The 18,712-nt window shown below is 37.4% G+C and overlaps 1 long non-coding RNA gene across 1 annotated transcript; it reads right to left on the reverse strand.

The window, feature by feature from the left end:
- Positions 1 to 1,020: 1,020 nt before the first annotated feature.
- On the reverse strand, positions 1,021 to 6,920 carry LOC136679435 (uncharacterized). The gene is made up of 3 exons (XR_010796552.1): positions 5,401 to 6,920; positions 5,206 to 5,272; positions 1,021 to 3,113 (listed from the first exon to the last, which is right to left on the reverse strand). It is a non-coding gene; the product is annotated as an uncharacterized lncRNA (long non-coding RNA).
- Between the last annotated feature and the right edge of the window lie 11,792 nt (positions 6,921 to 18,712).

Raw genomic sequence — 18,712 nt, forward strand, 5'->3', positions numbered from 1 at the left:
TGGAAATGAAAATCGGGATGACATCTAAACCCAACATTGATGTGACATCAAGAACCAACATTGGTTAGACGTTGAAGTATGTTTAGTAATCAAAGTCAGATATTACTCAAAATTTAACGTCAGGATGATGTCATGCTCCAATGTTGTATAGATGTTGAATTTTAGTTGGAAATGAAAATTCGGGTTGACGTCAAATCCCAACATTGGTGTGACATCAAGACTCAATGTAGTTTAGACATTGAATTATGGTTAGTAATCAAAGTCAGATATTACTCAAAAATTAACATTTGGGTGACGTCAAGCTCCAATGTTGTTTTAGTTTTAATGAAAATCGGGTCGACGTCTAAACCCAACACTGGTGTGACATAGAGCCTCAACACTACCGTATTTCACATTTACAGCATACTACTGTAATTAAATAATACAATACTTTACTGTAAAAACTGATTTACAGTAAATAACTGTCAGCTGAGCTCCCAGACAATTACTGTATTTTTACAGGAACATTAATGTATTTCAACTTTACAAAATACTACTGTAAATGAATAAAACTTAACTGTAAATATTGGGATTTACAGTAAATACCTGGCAACAGAGTTTCCAGCCAATTACTGCATTTGTACAGGAACAAGATTGTATTTAAAATTTACAGAATACTACTGTAATTGCATAATACAATGTTTTACTCTAAATATTTAAATGTACAGTAATATTTTCAGCAGAATTGCCAGCCATTTACTGCCTTTTTTCAGAAACAATACCTTTTTACAGAGGAACACTAATTACAAACAGTTTCTAAATTACATTCAATTCTTTATATATACACTGAACAATACCAGCATGTAATATTTTTGTATTAAGATTATAGTGTTACTATTAAAAAAAAAAATCAAGTCTGCCAAGCATGAATACTTTAAAAATACTATAACCATAACATACACAAAAGAAGTCCAAATCTACATTCAGAATTAAAATCAGTAACACGCTTTATTAAAACTGAATATATGCAAAATGTGGACAAATTTCAAGTACTACATAACATGTTCAAATCATTTATTTTTTTACTTGAACTTAATATTTTTGCCCCTTATGATATTTGCTTTTTTTTTTTTCCTAACCAAAAATACTTCACAATATCCAATTACATTATTGCCTTGATGAATTACAAGAAAGGTGCCCAAATCTTTATAGTAAAACATTACTTTATATCACATGACTTTTGATCTTACCAGACAACACAAATAGTGACCGTAAAACATCATGAAAAATGTAATAAAAAATATGTAATCTGGATTGCTAAAACTTTGTATTTCAAATATCATCAGTGAACCCAACATGTTACTGACTTAGAGTCAGTTTTGTGTTGAACATGACCCTTTAAATACAAACCGGATTCCAAAAAAGTTGGGACACTAAACAAATTGTGAATAAAAATTGAATGCAATGATTTGGAGGTGCCAACATCTAATATTTTATTCAGAATATAACACAAATCACAGATCAAAAGTTTAAACTGAGATAATGTATCATTTTAAGGGAAAAATATGTTGTTTCAAAATTTCATGGCATCAACAAATCCCAAAAAAGTTGGGACAAGGCCATTTTTTACCACTGTGTGGCATCCCCCCTTCTTCTTACAACACTCAAAAGATGTCTGGGGACAGAGGAGACCAGTTTCTCAAGTTTAGAAATAGGAATGCTCTCCCATTCATGTCTAATACAGGCCTCTTGGGCCTTCTTTGTCACACCTTCCTCTTTATGATGCGCCAAATGCTCTCTATAGGTGAAAGATCTGGACTGCAGGCTGGCCATTTCAGTACCCGGATCCTTCTCCTACGTAGCCATGATGATGTGATTGCTGCAGAATGTGGTCTGGCGTTATCTTGTTGAAAAATGCAGGGTCTTCCCTGAAAGAGATGACGTCTAGATGGGAGCATATGTTTTGAGCATATGTTTTGAACATATGTTTTGAACCTGAACATAGTTCTCTGCATTAATGGTGCCTTTTCAGACACGCAAGCTGCCCATGCCACAAGCACTCATGCAACCCCATACCATCAGTGATGCAGGCTTCTGAACGGAGCGTTGATAACAACTTGGGTTATCCTTGTCCTCTCTGGTCCGGATGACATGGCGTCCCAGTGTTCCATAAAGAACTTCAAATCGTGACTCATCTGACCACAGAACAGTCTTCCATTTTGCCACACTCCATTTTAAAAGACCCCTGGCCCAGTGCAGATGTCTGAGCTTGTGGAGCTTGCTTAGAAATGGCTTCCTCTTTGCACTGTAGAGTTTCAGCTGGCAACGGCGGATGGCACGGTGGATTGTGTTCACTGACAATGCTCTCTGGAAGTATTTCTGAGCCCATTCTTTTATTTCCTTGACAGTGGCATTCCTGTTCAAGGTGCAGTGATGTTTAAGGGCCCGGAGATCACAAGGATCCAGTAGAGTTTTATGGCCTTGACCCTTATGCACAGAAATTGTTCCAGATTCTCTGAATCTTTTGATGATGTTATGCACGGTTGATGATAACTTAAAAATCTTTGCTTTTTTACGCTGGGTAACACCATTCTGGTATCGCTGCACAACAAACATCTTTCTGCGCAACAATGGTGGAATTGGTGATCCTCTTACCATCTTGGCTTCAGAGAGACACTGACACCCTGAGAAGCTCTTTTTATACCCAAGCATGTTGTCAATTGACCTAATTATTGTTAATTGGTCTTCCAGCTGTTCGTTATATGCTCAATTTCCTCCTTTTTGCCACTTATTGCTACTTGTCCCAACTTTGTTGGGATTTGTTGACACTGTGAAATTTTGAATGAACATATATTTTTTTTAAATGTTACATTTACTCAGATTAAACTTTTGATCTGTCATCTATGTTCTATTAAAAATAAAATATTGACATTTGCCATCTCCACATCATTGCATTCAGTTTTTATTCACAATTTGTTTAGTGTCCCAACTTTTTTGGAATCCGGTTTGTAAATAAAATTTAATTCAAAGTCCATCAGTTTCTTTAAAGCAAGGATACACACGGATGCATGGTCCGGGACTTCTTGGTTGCTCTCTACTTTGACCACCCCTGGGGATTTGTACCAATGAGGCGTCTAAAAAAATAATAATTCCACAGTTAGTAACATAGCATGTGGAAATAAAGGTACAAAAAAGTTGCAATAAAAATTTTGTACACAAGAGGATACAGTAAGGGGAAGATCAGATGACATCATGGGCAAGACAATTTTTAAAACTAAACATAGCACAAAAATAAGGATATTTTTGTTTGGTAGATTATATCTTTGTTGTAACAATGTTTCTTGGCAATAAATCTTATACTGTTGTAATCATGTTAATTTCCCTTTGAAATGGTGCCATATTTATAAGGAACATGCATTTGTGGGATGAGCAGTAGAAATGAGTATGTGGGTTGTGCCAATGAAACATTAGCCCAATCCTCTCTGCCGATGCCAAAGAGCTTATTCTGCCATTGACTCGTTTGGTGAGTTGTGACTGGCTGACTGAAGTTTGAAGAAACAAGACATATTGGCAATTTAACAATGTATTCTTTTAACAAATAGGAGCTTCAGTAGCGTGTGGAAGAACCATAAACAGCCAAAACAGCCCAGGACTTTCTCTTCATGATGGTCACCATCCTGGTTACACACTGCTGGTCACACATGTGGTTGTGTTGGTCACTGTGGCATGAACAGCACTCCCAAGCTGATCCCACAAGTGTTCATTGAGGTTGAGGTCAGGAGCTAGCAGGCCATTCCATCCTCTCCACTACCAAATTCTGGAGGTAGTCTCTGATAAACACCGCTCTGTGGGGCAAGTGTTGTCATTTTGGAGGTTAGAGTTTGGTCCCAGACTGTGGAGATATCGGATTGCCACTGGTTGTAGAATTTCATCTCAATATCTTTTTCTGCATTGAGATTGCTTGCAATGACGATAAACCTCATTTTTCAAGTGAAGGAGATGCCACATCACACCATCACACAAAATAAGCTGTTTGGCACTGGCAGTGAGTATTTGACAAATTTTTCACTGGTGCAATCCACATACTCAGCTCAACTGTTCATCTCACAAAAGCATGTTTCTTACAAATGTAGCACCATTTAAAAGAGAAATTAACAGTAATGGTATAAGGTTTATTGGCAAGAAGCACTGTTACAACAAAGAAATAATCAACCAGACAAAAATTTTCTTACTTTTTGTGCTATGTTTATTTTTATTTTTCTGCAAGTAATCAGAGCAAATGAGTGAGGTAAAGGGTGAATTACATTAATAATTACAGTTAGATAATGCAGCATGTCCTATTTGGTGCTAAAAATAAACACTAATACTTTGACATTGTATTTTGTTATGGCTTTCATAATGTCATTTCATATCATATATCTCCACTTCTTTTAGGCATATCGAGATATGAATTTTTGGTCATATCGCCCAGCCCTAGTTGTCGCTTGCTCATACTTTTTGTAGTGAAGACTGAGGATAGATATTAATACGAACTCAACAAAACCATTTTTTTCAAAAGTACTGCAATTTCAATTTGATACCTGATCTAAAAGTCATGTATACTGATATGCTATGCAATATTTCAATGTATCATAGTAATCAGAAAATCCTGTATTTGACCTTTAATTTCACATATCAAAAGCACAAATTTCAACTGCATCAAATAATTCCCACAATGACCCTGATTAGAATTAAATGGTTGCAACAGATGAATGAATGACAGTAAACAGTAACTGCCCTTCATAATAATTTCATAAAGAATTATCCAACAGAAACGGGTCAAAATATTAAAAAGCAATTACCTTCAGATAATTTTAGAATTTTTTAATCCATTTTCATACATGGGGTTTCTGCATCAGTAAAGTTATCATATTTCAAGGTTTTTATATATAATAATACTTTTAATTACAGGTAAGATAACATTAAATAGAGGCTAGTTTAATTCAGAGAAGGAAGTAAACAAGTAGAGAGAGAGAAAGAAAGAAATTTCCTGTCGATATTGGAAATTGAAATTTTAGTACAAGGTGAAGGCTGCCTTTCCAGAAATTAATGGAGGCTTGAGCAAACATAGGTCACTTTTCCTTCCACTGTCAGCAAATATCTTGCATTGGTCAAAAATTCCACTGTAATTAATTCAAATGTTAAACTTTTGTCATTCTGGAGTATCTTGCAATTATATATACATACCCAGAATAAACATCTGAGGACTCACAAGCAGGTTAAGGGTTTCAAAATCAGCAACTGTGGCACTTGCCTAAATGATGAGAATATAAATTATTTTAAGTCTTCAACATTTACCATTGCAGTTTTCAATGACATGTCAAATTAAAACCTATATGATATAGCCTAGGTCTAGTTTCAGTTTTCCTGTTTTAATGATACCTGTAAATGTGAGCCTTAAATGCAGCCAACTTCCTGAAAATCATGGCACGACGAGACTCTCCACATTTAAAACATATAGTACAGAGAAATAAGATGTCATTTCATATGCATTACAAAAACCAACACACTACATTTGTGATCACAGAACTGGTAGCCAACATTTAGTATTTAGACACTTTAAATGCAATACTCTTAAACTCTGATAAACAATTAAAATGTACACTCTATATAAACTAAATAACAAAAATGGGAGTCTCAAATCAGATTTGGAATGGTATGGAGCCCCTAAAGGGACTGGGGGAAAAATTAAAAAAAGACTATTGATTTTGTGTTCCCTTGCAAACATTATTGCATTACCTCGCAAATACATTGCGCTCCTTTGCAAATGTTTTATGATACACAATTGTCTTTGTTACGGAGCCCCTAAAGGGACTGGGGAAAAAAAGACTTTGGCGTTCCTTCGCAAACACAATTGCGTTACCTCGCAAATACTTTGTGGGCTCCGTAGTACTGTGCTTGCTGTTGATTATGTGCTTGCTGTGCGTGTCAGGTGAACTATGGAGCAGCTCGTTGAAATTTACTTTGATCTTGGACTGAAATATAAAGACATAGCTTTTCTTCTCAACAGAGAACATGGATATGTTATTGGGGAGCGCCAACTGAAACGTTTGATGCTGTGTTGTTAATTGCTTAGCAATGAGGATGAGAGAATTTAAAGTGCAAGCGCATGGACAAAGGTTACGTGAACAGTATAGAGATACTGACAATGAACACAGTTTCCAATCAGTGGGAGAGAAAGGAGAGTGAACGCCTAAATAAATGTGTAGCTATTGGTAGTGTACAGGAGTAATGTGTGTGTGTGTGTGTGTAAACGTCAGTCTGAAAAGGGTATCCTGTTTTTACTGCAGCTTTATTTAAAAAAAAAAAAAAAAAAAAAACATTTTTCAGATAAAACGAAATGCATGGTGTAGCGACCGGCTCTAGCTCCACAGCCGTGTCTGGAGTCAGCGCGCTGAGCCACGTCTCTGTAAAAATTAGTCCGCAGTGTGCCCTGAGATCTCTGTGTGTTGCGCCTTACACCCTCCATCTTGTTATTGAAGGACCTGATTTTTAAGAGTGTTTGCTTGGTAAAGGTTTTTCGTTAACATTCTTAGCTTGACCCCTACCCCAGTCAATAACAATTAAAAAAAAAAACATAGCCGTCCACACTTTTTCTTTCTTTCATGAAGCAGCCTAAGTCTCATACACCTGTTACTATGGAAATATGGCGTTCTGACTAGAACTTTCAGGATGCTACATAACATATATAAACCTGTTGCTGACAACTTCTGATGTTAGGCAGTTCCTTACAGATGTATACAGATGTCGCACTGGCAACAAAACTGTGTGTTAGTAGAGATAAATAAATACATATATATCTGTTTCAAGTGGCTGGATTTCACTGGAAACTGCAGTGTCCTGATGTGTTGACTGAGCCACAAAGACAATTGTGTATCATAAAACATTTGCAAAGGAGCGCAATGTATTTGCGAGGGAACGCAATTGTGTTTGCAAGGGAACGCAAAATCAATAGTCTTTTTTTTTTCTTCCCCCCAGTCCCTTTAGGGGCTCCGTAGAATGGAGCTCAAAATTCTGCAGCAAAATACAGTAGCCTATAATTCTCAACACAGCACAAAGTAAAATCTATTTCACTCCCCCCATCTTGCACCTCATTCACACCTGACACTCCAAATATATATTAGCTAATAATCTGGAATGGAGTTTGTCTGTAGCTAACATTACATGTTTACAATGTCTACAACATCTACGTTTACAATTCTCTGTTATAATGAACGTAGCTAATTTTACCAAACTGACCAATATCAATGACCAGAATCCCTGTCCATCTCTATGTTTATATTTCCCTCCGTTCTCTTCTTTAAAAAGTATTACTCTGCTAACTAAAACTCGAATAGTACCCGCAAGAAGCCCAAAACTGGACTTTGAGTTTACAATTGTTTATCGTTCTCTACTACGCTAAATATAAATAAATAATGCTACGACTGACCCGTCCTTTCACCGGCAGCCTGTTTCAATGGAGCAGAACCCTCTTTCTTTTCTTCCCGCCTCTTCTCTCCTACCTTTCCCTCAGCCTCCTGCTTGTAAGCCGTCACAAAACTGGTGATATCTCCGGCTCCAATCCCCTCCAACGGACTAATTTGAGGGGGGGAAACGCCAGTTGACGATATCTGCGACGATAAAACATTAACATTTTTTGGGAGCAAACAAGTGTGCAGATTCCACAGGAGTTATCTGGTTAAATGTTCGCGGCTATCATAACTAGCACCATCTATCTTGCTAAAAAGCAGTACCAAGACAATGTGGTTGGAAACGTTTAGAGCTGTATGATTAAAACATACATTTACTCATTACTTTTGTTCCAAAATCCCTAAAGTACGACGACGCTTGCAGCCTCTGAATACGTTTTGTCTCTTTCTCTCCGTCTCTGTTCTCGTCACCCCGCCCCCAGGGAACCGTTAGCCCCGTTCTCGCTAACCGCCCCACCCTCAACAAAATAATTTAAATAAAATAAAACAATATTAACACAAATCATCATCATTATCATCATCATCTTTTAAGCTTGTCCATTTCAGGGTCGCGGTGTAACTAAATGAAAAAACACAATTCTTTCTCTTTTTTCATTTGGACGAAAAGTATTCACTTGTCCTGTTCTGGTTTTGTTTTGTAGTGAGGCCTACAACCGACGTTACAAAAATAAATTGTACCATTGCCCAAGGGGGGGGGGGGTTGGAACTAATGTAATTACGAATGTAATTTTGGAACTAAGCTATATTTACGTTGTCAAAACAATAAAATAAGTGATAAATAAATGGTGTAAATAAGTTACTCACCTTTAGATGCCATTTGCAGTCCTCAGCCTCCCCAGCTCACAATACAGTGAAATACTGTAAAGCTAGCTTCATTGCTGCTTCCAGTCTGTTACCCAAGATACATTACAATACACAGTAAAATACTGTATATTACAATACAGTAGCAAACTCGCTACAGCATTTATTTATAGTGTGTTTTGTATTCTTAAGACGGCAAGCATATACCTGTCAAATGGCTTGAAAATGTTGGTAACCCACTGATGGTAGGCCACTGCTGGCCCACCATTGGACCGCTCAGATTATTGCCCACTTAAGAACATCTCAGTAGTTTTTGATCTCTTAAAACTAATTTTAAATGATTTTGATGATTTCTTGTTCTATAATTTTACATTTTGGTCATGGTATCTCACAACTGAATTTTGTTATGTTATGTCAATATGGCATCAGAATAATGTTTTGAACACACTGCATTTTGGTTTCTTAACATTGCAGCTTGGGGCAGCACGATGGTGCTGCAGGTACTGTCGCTGTCACACAGCTCTAGGGTCCTGGAGCGGCAGGTGACTGTGAGTAGTTTGGTGTGTTTTTCCTGTGTCCACGGGGGTTTCCTCCAGGTGTTCATGTTTCCTTCCAAGGTCCAAAAACACATGTTGTTAGGTGGATTGGTGACTCAAAAGTGTCCATAGGTGTGAATGTATGAGTGTGTGTCACCCTGCGAAGGACTGGCGACCCCTCCAGGGTGTGTTCCTGCCTTGCTCCCAGTGATTCTGAGTAGGCTCAGGACCCACTGCGACCCTGAACTGGATTAGCGGTTACAGACAATGAATTAATTAATTAATTAATTTCAGTATGGTAGAGTATCAGAATGATGTTTGGAATTTTTTATAAAATTCAACTTGGGACTGCAACAGGTAGGGTTGCTGTTACACAAATCTAGGGTGCTGCAGCTGTAGGTTCGAACCCTGCTCCGCATGACTGTCTGTGATTAGTTGGGTGTGTTTTCCCTGTGTTCATGTGGGTTTTCTCCGGGTGTTCCAATTTACCCCCATGGTCCAAAAACACATGTTGGTAGCTCAGTTGGCTACTCAAAACTGTCCATAGGTATAAGTGTGTGAATGAGTGTGTGAGTGTGTGTCACACTGTGAAGGAAATTTGCCCCACTGATTCCAGGTAGGCTCCGGACCCACTGCAACCCTAAAGTGGATAAGCAGTTACATTTAATAAATGAATGAACGAATGTTGCATCTTAAACCAACTAAGTATATCCAATATTGTTAGAATGTCACATTGAGTTGACATTTAGATTATGATGTTTATCATACACTGGGTTTTGATTACCAATACCTAACAAATAAATGTAGGTATTTTACATCAAGATGACGTTAAATTTGAAGTACTAAACCCCACGACCTAAAACCAACAAAATATCAATGTCTATTGATGTTAGTCTAATGTTTACCAGGCGTTGGGTTTTGGTCACCCTATATTATAACTTAAAGTTGGCATTTTTTTATATCAACTTGACATCAGGATGTGACGTTTGGAAAATGTTGGATTTTGGTTACATAACATCACAACTTAAAACCAACAAATTTTCAACGTCTATTGATGTTAGAATGGCAGGTTGAACTGACGTTAAAATTCAGACGTTTATCAGACGTTGGGATTTGGTCACCATACCTTACAACTTAATGTTGGTAATTTACGTCAATTTGACATCAGGATGTGACGTTTGGAAGATGTTGGATTTTGGTTATATAACATCACAAATTAAAACCAACAAATTTTCAACGTCTATTGATGTTAGAATGGCAGGTTGAACTGACGTTAAAATTCAGACGTTTATCAAACGTTGGGATTTGGTCTCCATAACTTACAGCTTAATGTTGGTAATTTACGTCAATTTGACATCAGGATGTGACGTTTGGAAGATGTTGGATTTTGGTTACATAACATCACAAATTAAAACCAACAAATTTTCAACGTCTATTGATGTTAGAATAGCAGGTTGAACTGACGTTAAAATTCAGACGTTTATCAAACGTTGGGATTTGGTCTCCATAACTTACAGCTTAATGTTGGTAATTTACGTCAATTTGACATCAGGATGTGATGTTTGGAAGATGTTGGATTTTGGTTACATAACATCACTACTTAAAACCAACAAATTATCAACGTCTATTGATGTTAGAATGGCAGGTTGAACTGACGTTAAAATTCAGATGTTTATCAGACGTTGGGATTTGGTCACCATACCTTACAGCTTAATGTTGGTAATTTACGTCAATTTGACATCAGGATGTGATGTTTGGATGATGTTGGATTTTGGTTACATAACATCACTACTTAAAACCAACAAATTATCAACGTCTATTGATGTTAGAATGGCAAGTTGAACTGACGTTAAAATTCAGACGTTAATCAGACATTGGAATTTGGTCACCATACCTTACAGCTTAATGTTGGTAATTTATGTAAATTTGACATCAGGATGTGACGTTTGGAAGATGTTGGATTTTGGTTGCATAACATCACTACTTAAAACCAACAAATTATCAACGTCTATTGATGTTAGAATGGCAGGTTGAACTGACGTTAAAATTCAGATGTTTATCAGACGTTGGGATTTGGTCACCATACCTTACAGCTTAATGTTGGTAATTTACGTCAATTTGACATCAGGATGTGATGTTTGGACGATGTTGGATTTTGGTTACATAACATCACTACTTAAAACCAACAAATTATCAACGTCTATTGATGTTAGAATGGCAGGTTGAACTGACGTTAAAATCCAGACGTTTGTCAGACGTTGGGATTTGGTCACCATACCTTACATCTTAATGTTGGTAATTTACGTCAATTTGACATCAGGATGTGATGTTTGGAAGATGTTGGATTTTGGTTACATAACATCACTACTTAAAACCAACAAATTATCAACGTCTATTGATGTTAGAATGGCAGGTTGAACTGACGTTAAAATTTAGACGTTTATCAGACGTTGGGATTTGGTCACCATACCTTACAGCTTAATGTTGGTAATTTACGTCAATTTGACATCAGGATGTGATGTTTGGAAGATGTTGGATTTTGGTTACATAACATCACTACTTAAAACCAACAAATTATCAACGTCTATTGATGTTAGAATGGCAAGTTGAACTGACGTTAAAATTCAGACGTTAATCAGACGTTGGGATTTGGTCACCATACCTTACAGCTTAATGTTGGTAATTTACGTCAATTTGACATCAGGATGTGACGTTTGGAAGATGTTGGATTTTGGTTACATAACATCACTACTTAAAACCAACAAATTATCAATGTCTATTGATGTTAGAATGGCAGGTTGAACTGACGTTAAAATTCAGACGTTTATCAGACGTTGGGATTTGGTCACCATACCTTACAGCTTAATGTTGGTAATTTACGTCAATTTGACATCAGGATGTGATGTTTGGAAGATGTTGGATTTTGGTTGCATAACATCACTACTTAAAACCAACAAATTATCAACGTCTATTGATGTTAAAATGGCAAGTTGAACTGACGTTAAAATTCAGACGTTGGGATTTGGTCACCATACCTTACAGCTTAATGTTGGTAATTTATGTAAATTTGACATCAGGATGTGACGTTTGGAAGATGTTGGATGTTGGTTACATAACATCACTACTTAAAACCAACAAATTATCAACGTCTATTGATGTTAGAATGGCAGGTTGAACTAATGTTAAAATCCAGACGTTTATCAGACGTTGGGATTTGGTCACCATACCTTACAGCTTAATGTTGGTAATTTACGTCAATTTGACATCAGGATGTGATGTTTGGAAGATGTTGGATTTTGGTTACATAACATCACTACTTAAAACCAACAAATTATCAACGTCTTTTGATGTTAAAATGGCAAGTTGAACTGACGTTAAAATTCAGACGTTTATCAGACGTTGGGATTTGGTCACCATACCTTACAGCTTAATGTTGGTAATTTATGTAAATTTGACATCAGGATGTGACGTTTGGAAGATGTTGGATTTTGGTTACATAACATCACTACTTAAAACCAACAAATTATCAACGTCTATTGATGTTAGAATGGCAGGTTGAACTGACGTTAAAATTCAGACGTTAATCAGACGTTGGTATTTGGTCACCAAACCTTACAACTAAATGTTGGTATTTTACGTCTATTTGACATGAGGATATGACGTTTATTAGACGTTGGATTGTGGTTACATAATATCATGACTTAAAACTAACAAAATATCAGTGTCATATGTCGTCAGTTTCTTACGTCAGTTTAACATCGGTATTAGACGTTACCCTGACGTAAAATTTTGGTCATCCGACGTCACGACCAACATTCAACCACATATCAACGTCTTTTGACGTTGGTGGCCAGCTGGGTAGGTATGAGTGAATGTGTGAGTGTGTGTCGCACTGTGAAGAACTGGCGCAGATGTGTTCCTGCCTTGCGCCACATGATTCCGGTTAGGCTCCAGACCCAAGAATACCCTGAACTAGACAGCGGTTACAGACAATGAAAGAATGAATGAATAGAGCTGCATACACCAGTGATCAGGCAGAACAGAAAAAACAGGCTGGAATGTGTTAATAAACCCATTACATAATAAGGACTTGTGTAGTTTGACTCACCTCTTATTTGTGAAGCACAGAGCTGTAGATCACTGCATCATCTTCAGCTGCTGGAGAGAGCTGTAAATTGGGACAGTTTTAGAAATAAATGAAGGTCTCAGCTCTTTCAGCAACTAAGATAAAGACTTAGGCTTGAGAACCTCCATCAAAACCAGATATTTCTCATAAATATTTAGTGCCTTTACATAACTGAGGGCAGCTCTAATTCCCCTGAAAAATATTGTGGTCTCAGGATAAGTCAGGCTGGAGATGTTTCAGTAACCAAAAGCTTATATGTAGGAGATTGAGAAGAATAAAATCTTAATGACTTTTTTTTCTTAACAGTGCTGTACGTAACACACTATTCAATCCCTTAATGTTTCAGTGATACAGCTTTTAAGTAGATGGCTGTGATGAATATAGTCTTACCTTCTTATTCTGGGGAATTATAGTACTGTATGTCACAGAGTCTTCAACTTCAGATGTAGAGATCTATTTCTCACACACACACGCACACACACGCACACACACACACACACACACACGCACAGACACACAGACACAAGATTTCATAATCTTAAAATATACAAAAAAGTATAATATCAAAAATGACTAAGGTCATACATTACAGTTCGCTACACCTAAATGTATCATATTCATTTCTCTGAAAGTACATTATGTTTCAAGTGAAACAAGTCTGAGAGAAATAATCAGTGACAGAGTGGTAAAACAAAAGAATCCCTTGTGTTCTATACATTCAGGCATTAAAGGAGATGAAGGTAATGAATAAAGTCTTACTTTCTTCTTTTTGGGAATCACAGTGCTGTATGTTACTGAGTCTTCAGCTGTACAGGTCTATTTCAGTCACACACACACACACACACACACACATTACACCAATGACAAAATCTGATGCCAAAGAGGCATCTCCTGCAAAACACCTGACCTGAAACAACATGAAGCCCACTATCACTCACAGCACTTACAGTGTGAACTGCAGAGTTACTGCTCCTCTCTCTGCTCTCCGTTTGACTTGCTTCTGTTAGAGAGAGAAGGAGTGAGTGCTGATGAGTGTAATAAAGTGTACATTTGATTAAAAAGCCTGAGCCAACAAATACTTACTGGAAAGTTTTCTCAATATGAAGGTTATAACACAGACCAGGAGCAGGAGCAGTCCGAGGCCTACAGCCAGGAGAATCCAGATAAGCTTTGAGTTTCCATTGCTGCAGTCAGTTAAGTCACATGACCTGTGTAAGTTATTAATTAAGAAAAGGAGACCCACCATGAAGCATATGAGTCACTACCACACAAAAATATATTATTAAGAGTTACATGCCAAAGAAACTGCTTTATCAGTCAGTAAAGTACAGAATCAATAAACATGTCTCATGATGTGATAATTACTTGTTGTCCATGCTCTTGTTGTTAGTTGAGTGATTAATATGTTCAGCAGTTGCTGCAGATGAGGCTATTTTTACTGAAGAAAAAGCTGCTGTTCTGCAAGTATAAAGTGGTGTACTATGGTGTGAATGAACAACATGATTCAAAGGCTAACAAACAAAAAGACTGCCCTGCACAAATGTTTTCATTACATAAAAAAATAGTTATGTTAAAGTGGAATTTGTTTTCTAGAACTAATAATCTAATATCAGAATCAGACCTCACAAATGTTCCTGTAACTAAAGGCAATCATTTTTTACAGCAATGTTCTCTCTAGTGTAAAGCCTTCCTTAAACATAGTTCCTCCAGACATTAGTCTCTGACCTAAGGCTGTTAGAGCGTTCACATTTGGTTGGCACTTGTACGTCTTAGGGAAGTGTTGTTTTTCAGAAAATACCATTGCAGTTCTGCAAAAAATCACGGGGCAAAAGTACGCTACAATGAAGTGTGTAAGTGTAGTGGAACTTCACTACTCACTGATTTGCTGTTGGTGAGGGTTCATTTTTAATCATTGTGGCGCCTAGAAAAACAAATATTGGATTTTTAGTTTATTCATTATTTTTAATTCTAACATAAGATTGTGATCATACCTGATGTGGTCTCACTGCCACTGGTTTTCTCAGTTGAGCACAATGTAGTCACAGCTGTTTTTGCTGTTGAAAATGAGAAATGTCATCATTCAATTGCAAATTTGTGCCATAAGAGGTCTGCAGATTTAGGCCACATTTGGGCCTAATATTCATTGCCCTCTGGGCATGGCCAGTGTTTCTGATAGATGTGATCTTACTTGTAAATCTTTCAGTGACAGAGAGGTGAACAGTAACTCCCACTTCTCCTGCACTGAACCAGTACCAGCCAGCATCACTCTTCTTCAGTCCACTCATCTCCAAACTGACCGCTCCTCTCCCATCATCACTGATCTGCACTGCTGAATTCTGGGATGTTAAGCAGCTCCAGTCTCTAAATCTGCACCACTGCTTCTGTTTATTCTTATAATCAGTTCTGTAGAGACACTGGACACTGACACTGCCCCCTTCCTGACCACTCACTCTGCTGTTTATCACAGACACAGCAGGATCTGAATAAAGAGGCAGAGAATGAGTGCTGTAAACACATCCTCCATCAAACAAGCTTTAAGTTACAGTGAACAGGTTCTACTTCACACAGAGAGACTTCTTACCTGCACTGACCGTCAGGTACAAATAATCACCGTCATCTGAACCACCTTCGATTTCCACAGCGCACCAATAATATCTAGAGTCAGAGTCTTGGAGGCTGTTGATCTCCACAGTAAACATATTCTGGGTTGGATAATCAGTGACTGATGCTCTTCCTCTTGTGTTTGTACGGGCTACTATTCCACAGGAGCTCCAGTACTTCCCCTTACACCAGTATTTAGGGTTTGATTTGTATTTTTCATCATAAAAACAGGGAATGGTGAGAGATCCTCCACTTTTTACAGCTACATTCAGCGTCTTCACACTCTCAGACTCTACAGAGAAGAAGTCAAATGGTACAACAGTGTTACTCCGACTCAGGAACTGCTCTCTGCACCCTGGAGCAGGTGAGTTTATCAAAGTGTATTTAAAGCAGTGAGAGAGTGAAGAACACACCTCCAGTGCACAGGAATGATGCAGCATTGATCTTACCTGAGATGTAGAGGAAGAACACAGAGAGAATTAAAGAACTCATGAGGGAGTAGAAGTGCATCTTTCTGTAAGAGGCTCCAGAGACAAATACTCTTCCCGCCTCTGAGTGAAGTACATTTGACTGAAGTGTTCTTCCTGTTTCTGTCCCTCTCTTGCTCTGAATAGACTGGTTAAAAATACCTGTCATTTAAATGCAAATGCTTTTTTTGTAGGAGTTCCACCATGTATTAAATTCTGCTTTGTATGTATTAAAACAAGACCCTGCAGTGGTCAGAAGGAATAGAAGGTGATGACTATGGGCTCTCCTAAAATATGTGATGAATTAATGTATTCACCAATGCACATATTTACTTTAATACATGAAAACTACACAATGGGTATATCATAGTAATCATTACATCCACTTCAATGTACACTGTGATGTGAATACTTCTATTAAAGCTGTGAAATTACATGTTTTTTTCGTATTTTGTGATGAATTCTTTGATTTGTTTGAACTGAACTGCAGCATCCTTCTTCTTTGAAAATGATGTGGTCTGGTATTTTGTTCAGAAATATAGCCACGCACAACTGCAATCAGCACAGAAACAACAGAAACAATTAGAAACATTCTAAAAAGTGTAATAAACCCATCAGATAATAAATTGTACTGTATTTTGACTCACCTCTTACAGAGTTTTACATCACTGCATCGTCCCCCGGCAGCTGGAGAGAGTTGGAAAATGGAAACGCTTTAGAAATAAAAGGATCTCTCTGCTTGCTTTAAATCTAAACTGAAATCTAATTCATGACATTAAAGTCACTTACAGTTGTATTTTTGGAAGCTGAGGCTACATTGACGTAGATATAGTCAGATTCCTGAGCTGCTGCAGATGAAGGCTGTGGATAGTTATTACTATTGATAAGTCAGTCTGATAATGTTTCAGTAATCATATACATTATTGAGGTGTCAACTGCAGAATTCTGTTACATTTTAATACTTAATTTGGATTTGACTTGTAAAATCCAAAACCTTTACAAAGTTCATGATTAAATTCACAATATACATTTCTCATGGATAGAGGTAACATTGTCTTCTCCATATATACAGCACAGGCTCCCTGTAACTGCTAAGACAGAGCAGTACTTCACTAACTGCTTGGCCTTGCTCTTTCCCAATCCTACAATCTGTAGACCACTCACTCACACCTACAGACACTTTTATGAGTCCCAATCCACCTACCAACGTGTGTTTTTGAACCGTGGGAAGAAAACAGAGCACCCAGAATAAACCCATGTGGACACAGGGAGAACACACCAAACTCCTCACACACAGTCACCCGGAGCAGGACTTGAACCCACAACCTGTGACTGTGTCACTACCTGCTGCACCACCATGCCGCTCTTAGTCTGATGCCAGTGAGGAACAATTACTATCAGAACTGGATCAAAGTTCATTCTGGTTACTGTCCTCTACCATACACCTGTAAATCAGAAAAAGCTGGCACTGGGTGGAGAATTCAAAATAAGAACAAAGTAATTTTTAAATTTGCACAGACTTTGAACAAAAGATCCATGTTTTAGTTTCTACTATTTCATGCATCCACTCTGTGATTAGGGCATTTTAGGGAGAGTATAGAGGGACAAGAATTGTTTTTAAGAGTGGATATAACCACTCTTTTTTTAGCATTAACTTTGTTCTAGCATTAACTTTAAAAGATGCAAACTGCTGCCTCCTAGAAGGGATCTTTTTAAGGACGTCAATGCTCATTTCAACAAGACAACGCTCAAAGCCACAGCTGTGAAAGAAGAAGGTGCAGGGGCTGACTTGGCCTTCTTTTAAACTGATCTGTTCCCAAAAGAGAATGTGTGACACATTCTGAAACAAGAAAAGACAAGCAAGATCTATATACTGCTGCATAGGCTAAGTTTGGTTTGCAGGAAACACTATTTCAGCTGTTGTGGAAGAGAAAGGCAGATTTTTGAAGTTGTGAACACTTTGCTGTCAAACCTTTTTCTATAATCTGTTGTCGCATTTAAATTTGTTTATTTTGAAAACACAACATATTTAATTAGGTATAATATGAAATAATGTGCTTTTTTAATGGTTTTTCAGTGTAAAACAGGCCAAAGATAATTTATAGAATCATTCTGGCTTTTTCTCAAAAAACATGCATAAAACCACAATAAAAGAAACAAAACATGATACAATAAAGTCACAGACACCTTTCTCAGTCTCTTAATGTTTCAGTGATAAACTAAATAAAGTTTAAAGGCAGATTAATGCTCTTACCTTCCTTTTATTGGGTTTCACCTTAGTGTATGTCTTTGAATCTTCAGATTGCTATTACACACACACACACACACACACACACACACACACACCAGCCTTACTATTGTTTAAACAACCAAAATCATTTTACTGAGAAATGGGCTTCAAAAGCTGCAAATCTAAAGCCAGAGAAGAACAGCAGTGACAGCACAAATCTATGAGAGAGCTGAGAGCAAGGCAAATACACACAGAAAAGCTGTAAATATTACATCAATCTGCATTTATAGCTAATAAACTTTAATAACATGAAAAAAAGAGAACAAAGACATTGAGCTACACATACAGAATTAGTGTCTCTCAGTATGCTAATGCTATGCCAGACTTCTCTACATGGAACTTTAGAGATACCTAATGGTGTACTGCACCATCCCATGCCTGTAATCAGGGAAAAAGGTGATCTA

Source organism: Hoplias malabaricus, chromosome Y (assembly GCF_029633855.1).
Source record: "Hoplias malabaricus isolate fHopMal1 chromosome Y, fHopMal1.hap1, whole genome shotgun sequence".
Lineage (NCBI taxonomy): Eukaryota > Metazoa > Chordata > Actinopteri > Characiformes > Erythrinidae > Hoplias > Hoplias malabaricus.